Source organism: Cryptomeria japonica, chromosome 8 (assembly GCF_030272615.1).
Source record: "Cryptomeria japonica chromosome 8, Sugi_1.0, whole genome shotgun sequence".
Taxonomy (NCBI): Eukaryota; Viridiplantae; Streptophyta; class Pinopsida; order Cupressales; family Cupressaceae; genus Cryptomeria; species Cryptomeria japonica.
The window spans coordinates 535,829,375-535,839,475 of NC_081412.1; positions in this window are offsets into that span (position 1 = coordinate 535,829,375).

Genomic DNA, 10,101 nt, shown 5'->3' on the forward strand with positions numbered 1-10,101 from the left:
GCCCTTTTTGGCCTAGAAACCCAAAATTGTCAACTCAAAACCTGAAAAGTAAAACTTGATCTCTCAAGCACAAAATGAGATCAAAACCCCGTGAAGAAGACACACAACAGCCTAAAACAACATCATAAATCCAAAACAAGACATTACAAACATGAAAGCATGAAATACTCAAAAAGGAGAGTTTTTACTCAACTAGGTGCACCACTACTATTATGAATTCTAATGATCCTAAAATATTTGATCAAGCTAAAAAATCAACCACATTGGTAAAAAGAAATGAAGGAAGAATATGATACTTTAATTTCTAACCAAACTTGGGATTTAGTTCCCTTGCCTCATGGTAAAAATATTGTTTCTTGTAAGTGGTTATATAAAACTAAATTGAATGCAAATAATGAAGTTACTAAGTTAAAGTTAGATTAGTTGCTAGAGGTTTTTCTCAAATTGAAGGTTTAGGTTATACTGAAACTTTTGCTCTTGTTGCTAAAATGCCTACTATTAAACTTCTTCTTTCTTTAGCTTCTAATATGAATTGGCCTATTCATCAAATGGATGTTAAAAGTGCTTTTCTAAATGGTGATTTACACGAGGAAATTTATATGTCTCAACCTCCTGGTTTTGTTAAGGAAGGTAATGAACATTTAGTTTGCAAGTTAAAGAACTAAATTTATGGTTTGAAGCAATCTCCTAGGGAATGGTATTCTAAGATTAATCCATTCTTTCTTTCTCAAGGTTTCATTAGAAGTTAAAATGATCCAAATTTGTATATTAAACATAGTGAAGATGACATTGTGATTATTATTTTATATGTAGATGATTTAATTCTAACTTCAAGTTCCAATAATTTGATTTCTGAGATTAAGTTTCAAATCAATCAAAAATTTGAAATGATTGATTTAGGACTTTTACATTATTTTTTAGGAATGCAAATTTGGCAAACAAGTAATGGTGTTTTTCTATCTCAAAGTGTAATGGTGAGAAAATGATGAGTGATAGATCAAGAGGAAAACTACCCTTTCCCTCAAACAGTGATGAGAGTTTCACTATTGATTATCCTTCAATCACTTTTCACCATTACATTAGGAAGTAGCGGATGAGACAATTCACTAGATTCAATCTCCACACAAAGATTGTAGATTAAATTTTGAATGAATTCAGAATGTTAGGATGATCCCTTCTTCCTTGTTTGATTTGGAAAACAAATTGATTAAATTATGTAGTGCAAAAATGACAAAGAATAGATTATAACTTGAGATCAGAATATGGGATGAAGTTGTGCACCTGGATCTGGTAGTAAAATGTCAAGATGAAGTCGCCCTGTGAATTTGATGAAAAGTTGTTCGGACCGTGGTGGGAATGTACACGGTCCTCCGAAAAATCCATGAAATGAAAAGGGTTTTTCTGCCTCTACAAATGAAGCCTGAATCCGAAAGTATAGCAATGCACCTGCAACCTATACACACAAAAAGAGAGGAAAAGGGGTTCGGGTTGGGGTTTTTCCTTTAGGTCAAACCCCAGTTTTAAAATTAACCAAGTAATGAAAGAAAGTACTTGTAAGTAGATGTAAATGAAAGATTGAATTGTAAATCACCTCAAGGGAGGTTGTGATAGTAATGTTGATAGAAGTGCTTGTGTGGAATTGAATGTTGAAAGGGATATCCTCTTCAATGGTTGAATCCTTGACTTGAATGCAACACATAACCTTGAAGGGAGACTTGAGAATGCTCAATGCTGGAAAAGAATGCTTGAATGCTTGATCTCTTATGCAACTTGAATCTCTCCAACTTCGACCTATCCAACTTATGAAAATGAGGGAGTGAATGCCTCCTTAAATACATGTTTGAAGGATTTTAATTTCATCATAGGCTGACATCGGGGAGGTTTCCCACCCTAGGCACAACCCACAAGGCATGCTCTAGGAAGGGTCCTGCCCTAAAATAGGGTAGGGATAGGGGTGCCATGCCCCTATCTTGGGAGGAAAAGGGTGCCACACCCCTATCCAAGAGGGGACAATGGCGCCACACCCCTGGCCTACCCATTTCTCGAGGGCAGAATGCGAATGGGGTGATGCAGAGGCCAAGGAAGAAGTTGTTTTTGCAAGCCGAGCACTCTTTGGTTTCCAATCAGGATAGAGGATTCGAGTTCACATGCATGAGGACCCTAATGCAGTCATAAATTGCTAAGGTCACAATTTTAGGACACTACATTTATCCCCCACTTTAGTGGGAGTATAAGCATATGCCAATACTGTCGGTAAAGTACAAGGAAACAAGATTGAAAGAGTTTTACCATGTCAAGGAGGCAAGATGTGTCAACCCCCCAGTGGACTTAGGATCTGATGACTTTGATTGAAAAATTAAAAGGGAAGATCAAGAAGGGGAGAACCATGATGACAAGTAGCAAAGTTCCCTTCACTATGAGTCATGAAAGCAAGGATAAAAAGATTACAAAGCAAAGCAAAGATCACTAAGTAATTCTAAGTATCACAAGAAGGAAAGTCTTGGCTTGATGATAATTATAATGGATGACTTCATGTTTTTTCATTGATGGCACATGTATACACACACATATGTTCACATTGTCTTAGTCATCTTAGTTAAGACAAACTGGTATTACTCCTAAGTCTTTTGTATTGCAAAATCAGTATTATATGTATAGTGAAGTTCAAATGGTTTTAAGGGTGTCTAACCGGTATATACATGAATGTCTTGACACCAGCATGGATATTCAATGGAGATCATCAAATAAGCAATTGGAGGACAGTCAGTCTATGAGTTGGAAGAGGTTAACTCTTAACTAGTATCGGTGTTCCAATCAGTTCCACTAATTGTATGATGAGTTATCATCGGTCGTGATGAGTTACCCCTAATCGACAAATTTGGCGGTAATCTGTGATGAGTTATGTTAGATTGTCCAGATACACTGCACCTAGGAAATTGTGATGTGATTCCTGAGCTGACATGATATCTAATGTCTATATAATAACATTATGATGAACTATTTTTTATGATGTGAGATAGAAGTGATAAGTTGTTGAAGGCATTGCAGAGTATGTTGGTGATGCAGTTTTGAGTGAGCAGAAGAGGATATATTCAACCAAGTTGTGCTAATTCTAGATCACACCACCTATTGTCTTCTAATCACTACAACAGGTCAAATCCCCTAACCTGGTAAGCTCTAAAAAAGATTCATTGTACAAATCCTCTAACAAGGTGATCCATTAATCTGGGTTTGAAATCCTCTACCAAGGTTACTCCTAAGAGGGTACTAGTTTAATAGGGTATAGCTCCTAACAAGGCTTTTGGGATCTTTAACAAACTCACTCCTAGCAGAGTATTTTGTAGACCCTAACCAGTCAGTTACCTATTACTGCAAATAGTTAGCTTGACAGTTCCATCTTGCCGTGGTTTTTCCTAGCTGGGCTTTCCATATATAAACACTTGTGTTATGGTGGATGTTTTACTTGTTGTGGATACTTTAATATCATTTTGGATTGCATGCATAGTGTTCAATAAACTGATTAACTGCCTTTACCAGTCTATGTTTAAATTGGTATTATTTTTGTTTTCATTGATTCAACCCCCCGCTCTCAGTGCTTTATAAGTCTATCAATTGGTATCAGAGCCTAACTTCCTTAAGGCTTAATCGCTTGGAAGGAAACCTTAAAGCCACCATGGGGGATATGAGTTATTTAGAAATGGCTAGAGTGCTTGAAGAAACCAAGGAAGAGCTTGAAACACTAAGGGTCACATTTAAAGCTTCACAAGTCAAAAGGAGAGATCTGAGTGAACAACTATTGGAGACATCTGATAATAGTTATTAAGATGAGGCTAACATTGATGCATTAGTTGAAGAAGTTAAAAAACTAAATAGGGAAAAGCTAAATTTGAGAAGAGAGTTAGAAGCCCTAACCATCTGCATGAGCCAAGAGCTTGAAGCAAGAAGGGCAGTTGAAGACCTAATCAAAGAAAGAGATCGTGAGATTACTAAGATTAAACAAGAGAATGCAACTTTGCATGAGCATTGGCATGAGGAGAAAGAGAGAAGGAGGCTTTGCAGCTGGATCTTGAAATGACAACATCTCTAAGAGAGACTCTGACAAAACACAATGAAGATCTTACCAGAGAGCTCATTGAGGCTAATGGAAAGCTGGAAAAGTTCAATAAGAGTTCATCTATGCTGGATGAGCAAATCCAATCTCAAAGGATGAAAGGTGACATATCTAGTGGTGCACTACAAAAAGGATGTGAGAAACACAAGATTCAAATGTTAATGTTGTTAGTATCAATTAGAAACGAATTAGAACTACAATCCTAAGCATGCATATCAAGAGAGATATTAAACAAATTATAGAAAGCACACAAAAATGGAGGAAAGAAACTAAACCCTCCCAAATGCTCTCCAAAATGCTCATAGTTTCTCCTCTCCTCTCCAAGTTCCACATGAGTGTAGCTCTCAGCTTTTTGCACTATTATGGATGTCTTATGGAGATTCAAGATTATGAAAAATGACTAATTATGCAAATGCAACAAGCTAAATATGAGAAAGCCTAATTAAGCTATGTTAATTTTATCCAAAATAACAAAGAAAAGTGCTCCTAGATTCTCTCTCAAATTTGGTATAAGTTTGATGCATACAAGATTTCTAGATTGTGGATGAAGAAGGAATGGGCTCTATTTATATGAAAAATAGGGCAATAGATGGTTGAGATTGAGTAATCTCAACAAGGGTCAGGATTGATGGGTTTGTGATCCATGTGAGGGATTTCAACCCAATCCTAGGATGACAAATGTCAACATGAGATGGCTTGAGAGGAGAGGGAAGAAGCATTAAATTCTTGGAACGACTTGAAGGTTACCTTGGGAGGTAAGGTTAGGCTTGAGTTGAATGAATAAAGCCTTTATCCAATGAATAATGCCTTTATCCAATGGATAAACTCTTGTGCAAGAGTTAGTGAGGATAACCATGGTCAAAGCAATAAATGCTTCAAGAGACCCATGAGTCAAATGAGGTTTGAGTTAGAGGGGAAGTCTCTGACCATGTGGGTGAGTTCAGTTAAACCATTAATGGTTATGTAAGAGCCATAAATGGTTATGTAAGACTTTAGGAGTTAACTTGCTGAATACATAAAGCTTTTAATGCTTTTCAAAGACTTTGAGGCTTTGAGAAGTGACTACAAGTTGCTTAGGAATGTGACAATAATCAGGGGATGGGATTAGGCTAATTTAGAATGGATTAGAAGAATCTAGAATGGGTTTAGAAGAGTCTAGAATGGGTTAGAAGAGTCTAGTGGGTTTGGTGGGTGAGAAAATAAGATTTTAAGTAAAATAAAATTACTTTATTTCAACCAAATAGTGCAACTTGCATTTGTAGGAGAATGCAAGTAGGGTGGTAGTTTAGGGATTTAAATAAATATTTATTTATTTATTTATTTATTTAAAGGAGGAAAGGGGGTAAATTAAATAAATATGTTTTATTCGTTTAATTGATTTAGAGTGTGGGTTAATGAATTAATTTAAATCAATTGAATAATTTATTTAGTTAATAGTAGAAGAGGTTGAGAATGAATGAATTAAATATTAATTTAATTAACTGATTTATTGATGGTTAAATAATCAAATAAATAGTAAATATTCATTTAATTAAGTGGACAGATTTATGTGACTATATTTGGACTAGGTTTCAATACATCTGAGAAAGGAGAATCTTTCGGTACAAAGAGCAACACCCACAAAGGTAAAATGGCTCCTAAGCTTAAAAATCCTACCAGTAAGAAATATTTTACACCTATTTGCTTTGTTTGTCATAAACCTAGACATACTGCAAATATTTAAGAGTGCTTATGATATGGTTATAGAAAATGTGAAAATTGACATATGTGAATGGTTAAAAGATGAGTTAATTGACACCTGAGGCAAGATAAAGAAAGATAAGAAAGGAACTTTTAGATTTGGTAATCTGCTTGTATGCTTGATGCTACACATAACCAAATAGGTTCCCGATATAGGCTATAAAGTACTTGGATTTGATATACCACTAGGAAAACGGTTGACAGAACTATTCAACAACATGGGTGAAGACAAGGAAAAGAATATCCATGAATACTTTCAAGCACTTAAGCCCAAAATGAAGAAGAGAATCAGATTATCACAGAAGATTGTTGACAAGTACAAAGATGATATATGTTTTGTAATAAAAAAGGATGAGATCTGGATGGAAGCAGTCATCCCAAAAACAATTTGGGTAATGGAGATGGGCTATGATACAGATGATCATATAATTGAGACTTATGCTAAAGCACTTATGGAAGCACCAAACCAACTAAAGGAAGAAGTATTTGGTAGTGCCGAGACCATAGAAAAACAAATTAAATCTAAGAAGAGAGTGAAAAAGGTTGATGCAGTTGTGGGAAGAGGTTCTAGACAGGAAAAGGCTATTAAAGAAGATGTATTAAAGAAAACCGATATCACTGAGGATGCGTTAGGAACTCTACAGCTTGAGACTCGCCTATCACCAGTAGGCACTTCTTCAGAGAGTGACATGCCTGCAACTTTCAAAAGAGTTGTAAGGAAAAGAGATCCTTCACCAGCAACCACACCCTCACCTAGGAGAACTAGATAGAAACAACAAGCAGTAAGATCTCCGGTTAAAAAGACTACACCAAAGAAGAAACTGACACCCAAGAAGAAGAAGAGAACAAAACAAAACTTGGCCCCTCTTGACATATTGCTAAATTAAATTACAGAGGAAGGGAAACTGAAAAACATAGGAAAGGTCTATGACACTTTGACAGCAGATGAAAAAGAACAAGTGGAAAACAGTGTTATTTTGCACATGGACATGTATAAGAAGTTTTTGATGGAAGTGATAAATGAAGTACCAGATGAACTGTTCAAAAGACTGGAAGCAAGAAGACAAGCTGTTATAGAGCTTGATAAGAAAATCAAAATTGAAAAGTTACTAGCTATTTATCCAGTAAAATCACCTGAAGAAATAGATGATTTAATTGCAGAAGCCAACCGATCAGTATTCTCTACTGCAAACCGGCATATTGCTTTAATGGTTGGAAGAGTTAATGAGGTAACTGAAGAAACAGAAAATGCATGGGACATATTTCTTGTTGAGAAAGAAAAACAGGAAGAATACAGGAACCCCAAACCAATAAAGGTATATCAGAAGGAGAGAGACAAAGGAAAAGGAAAGGTTGGTGGACCTCCAAGTATCAAAGTTAAAGATAACTTATCCCCACCGCCTCAAATTACATCACCGGTAAAAACTACTGAAGATCAACTAGCAGATGAGAGTATGAATATAAAGGATACTAATCCACCGTAGATGTTGATGCACAAAAGATCAACATTGTGGTAGATAAAGATACAACTGGTATGAGAGACATGGCTAGTGAGCCACCGGTAACTGAGCAAACTGATCAAACACAAGAGAAACCAGCAGACAATAACACAGGAGAACATACAGAGAAATAAGAAGAGCAAAAGGCTCTGGAACAGGAACAGGTACAGGAATAGAGTCATGAGGAAATAGTACAACCAGCAATAGGAGAAGTACACAAACCATTTCTTAAGGAAATGCAAACACAAACAGACCTACTAGAGGTCACAACAAGCTTGGTTACTTCCTCCACTGGTAGAATTTAGAATGTTGGTTTCTCCTCAGCAGGCCACAAATCAAGAAATGTAACTGAAGTACTCTTAGATTCAATCAAAAGGATAAAAAATTGTAGTTCACAGGCTTATAAAGCTATAGATGACACAATCCCAATTTTGAAGGTAATTGCTCCTAACTATAACATAGACAATAAGGATTCTTTAAAACAACTTGATACTTTGTGTAAATACATCACTGAGAACACAGTGACTGTCGAGCAAATAAAGGAAGAGACTTTGAAGAATAAGGTAGAAATTGAAAAACAAAAATTCTTTGAAGATCAGAAAAAGAAGTGTTCTAGGGAATTTGACACACTTCTACCAAAACTATGTAACTTATTGAAAGAATACAAAACTCTGTACAAAGACACCTACAAGACAAACTTTTTGACAGTAGACATAGATAAGAAAATGAGCAAGGTATAGGATGAAATCAATAAACTTGCTGATAATTTTGTTAACTCACCTGATACATTATCAGTTTTTTAGCAAAGGATAACAAATTTTGAGGAAGAGTTACTTAAGTTAGAAAGAGAAAAGGAGAGAATAGTAGATAAGGCAAAGAATTTGAGACTAAACCTGAGTCCAAGATTGGACTATCTAGCATCATTGCGGAAGGAAATATCTAAGGCACTGATATAGGGACAGAAAACATCGGCAAAGCATATGCAACACCTCACCGGTACAGTTAAAAGAATAGAGACAACAATAAGAGACAGTAAGAAGTTTATGGAGAGTATAAACTTGATTTTGGCGGATCTATTCCAAATTGTAACTACCCAGTTACAAAGTTGAGACTACAACTCTACTAACATCTTGACAACCTTTGTCATTGATGCCAAAGGGGGAGTAGTAGTATGATAAAATAACCGGCAAAAGATTTATCTACTCAGGGGGAGTTCTTATATTTTTGGTAACATATTAAAGTTTTGGATACACTTTTGAATTTTCTCATGAGTGTTGCCATCAATGCCAAAGGGGGAAATTGTTTGCATATGCACACTCCAATGAGACATTGTAGGTTATTGAAGGTTTTGTCATTGATGGCAACCTTACAATCCTATGGCATTAGCAAGGCATTACACTGGCAAGATAGTTCACCGACATCAACAAATCACACTCTACACTGGCACTCAGACCATCGACACCGGCACAGAGAAAGGAAGCATACCGGCATAGAGGCCGACAGGATTTTTGATATATTATATTTTGTTTATTATTGTAAAAACTTTGTAAGCCGACTTGGCAAGTTGTAAAATGACTCTTATATATAAGAGAGATCATTGTAGACATTTTGCAAGTGAAAAGAAAAAAGATATTAGGCAGACCTATTATGCGAAATACAGGTTACAGGTTTTATGTAAAGAATAGAGCAGAAACCGGTACTGGATCTGGCATTATAGATGCTATTGTAAAGCAGTACAAGATATTGGATTTGTATAATCCACATTGTAAGTCAGTGAGACTTCCCATTGAGCAGTGAGCTCTAGGCAATTGGCCTTCCTGCATGTGCATGCCCCTCTTGTAAGTAATATTCTCTTATTGGCCAGTAAGTGAATATTATGGGTCACAAATCCCAATGAGGTTTTTCCCACACCAGGTTTCATCATTAAATCCTTGTGTCATGGTGTACTTTTCATGTGGATGCTTTTAATTCTGTTTATTACATTATTTCTTGCATATCGGTACACTATTATAATATGTTCTACATGTTTTAAGTTAGGAAATTCAATTCACTGATTAGATACTGATTCACCCCCCCCTCTTAGTATCTATGGGAATCCTAATAGTTGGTGCACATATTCGATTGAGTTCGCTGATATCAGAGGCCAGCAGATGCAGGAGAGCCGATAAGTACCGCAAAACCTCCTTGTACTTTGTTGCATTAATTGTTGTCATAAATGCATGATAGGTAGTGTAATAAATGTGCATTAGGTAGGTTGCAAAAAATGTCAAGTGGGGAAAAAGATGGGAAGGCGTGTCTGCATTGGTGCCAGATGCATCTAGGTCAAGTTTAAGCACGTCTATGGTTTTAATAGTGTCTGTGTCCAATGCAAGCATGTTTGTGCAGGGCAGGTGCGTTTGTGTCAAACAAAAGCACGCCTATGTGATTCAGGCATGTCTGTGAAGAGCAAGCGTGTTTGTGTCTTCAAGTTCAAATCGATAGTTTGTGATAAACATACATGATCGATTAGACAATTTGCTGAGAGGATACACTCAAGTGGGTCCTCTAGGGAAGACTAGGATAGCAGATAGGGCTAGGATTGACAATTTTGTGATAGAACATACGTTGTCAATCAAGAAAATACTCAAGAGGATACACTCAAGAAGAGGCCCTAGGATAGGATAGAGCGAGGCACTTTGTGATGAATAGGGAGTACCATAGAAATTGACAATTCTGTGATAGAACATATGTTGCCAATTGGATAAGGCTGAA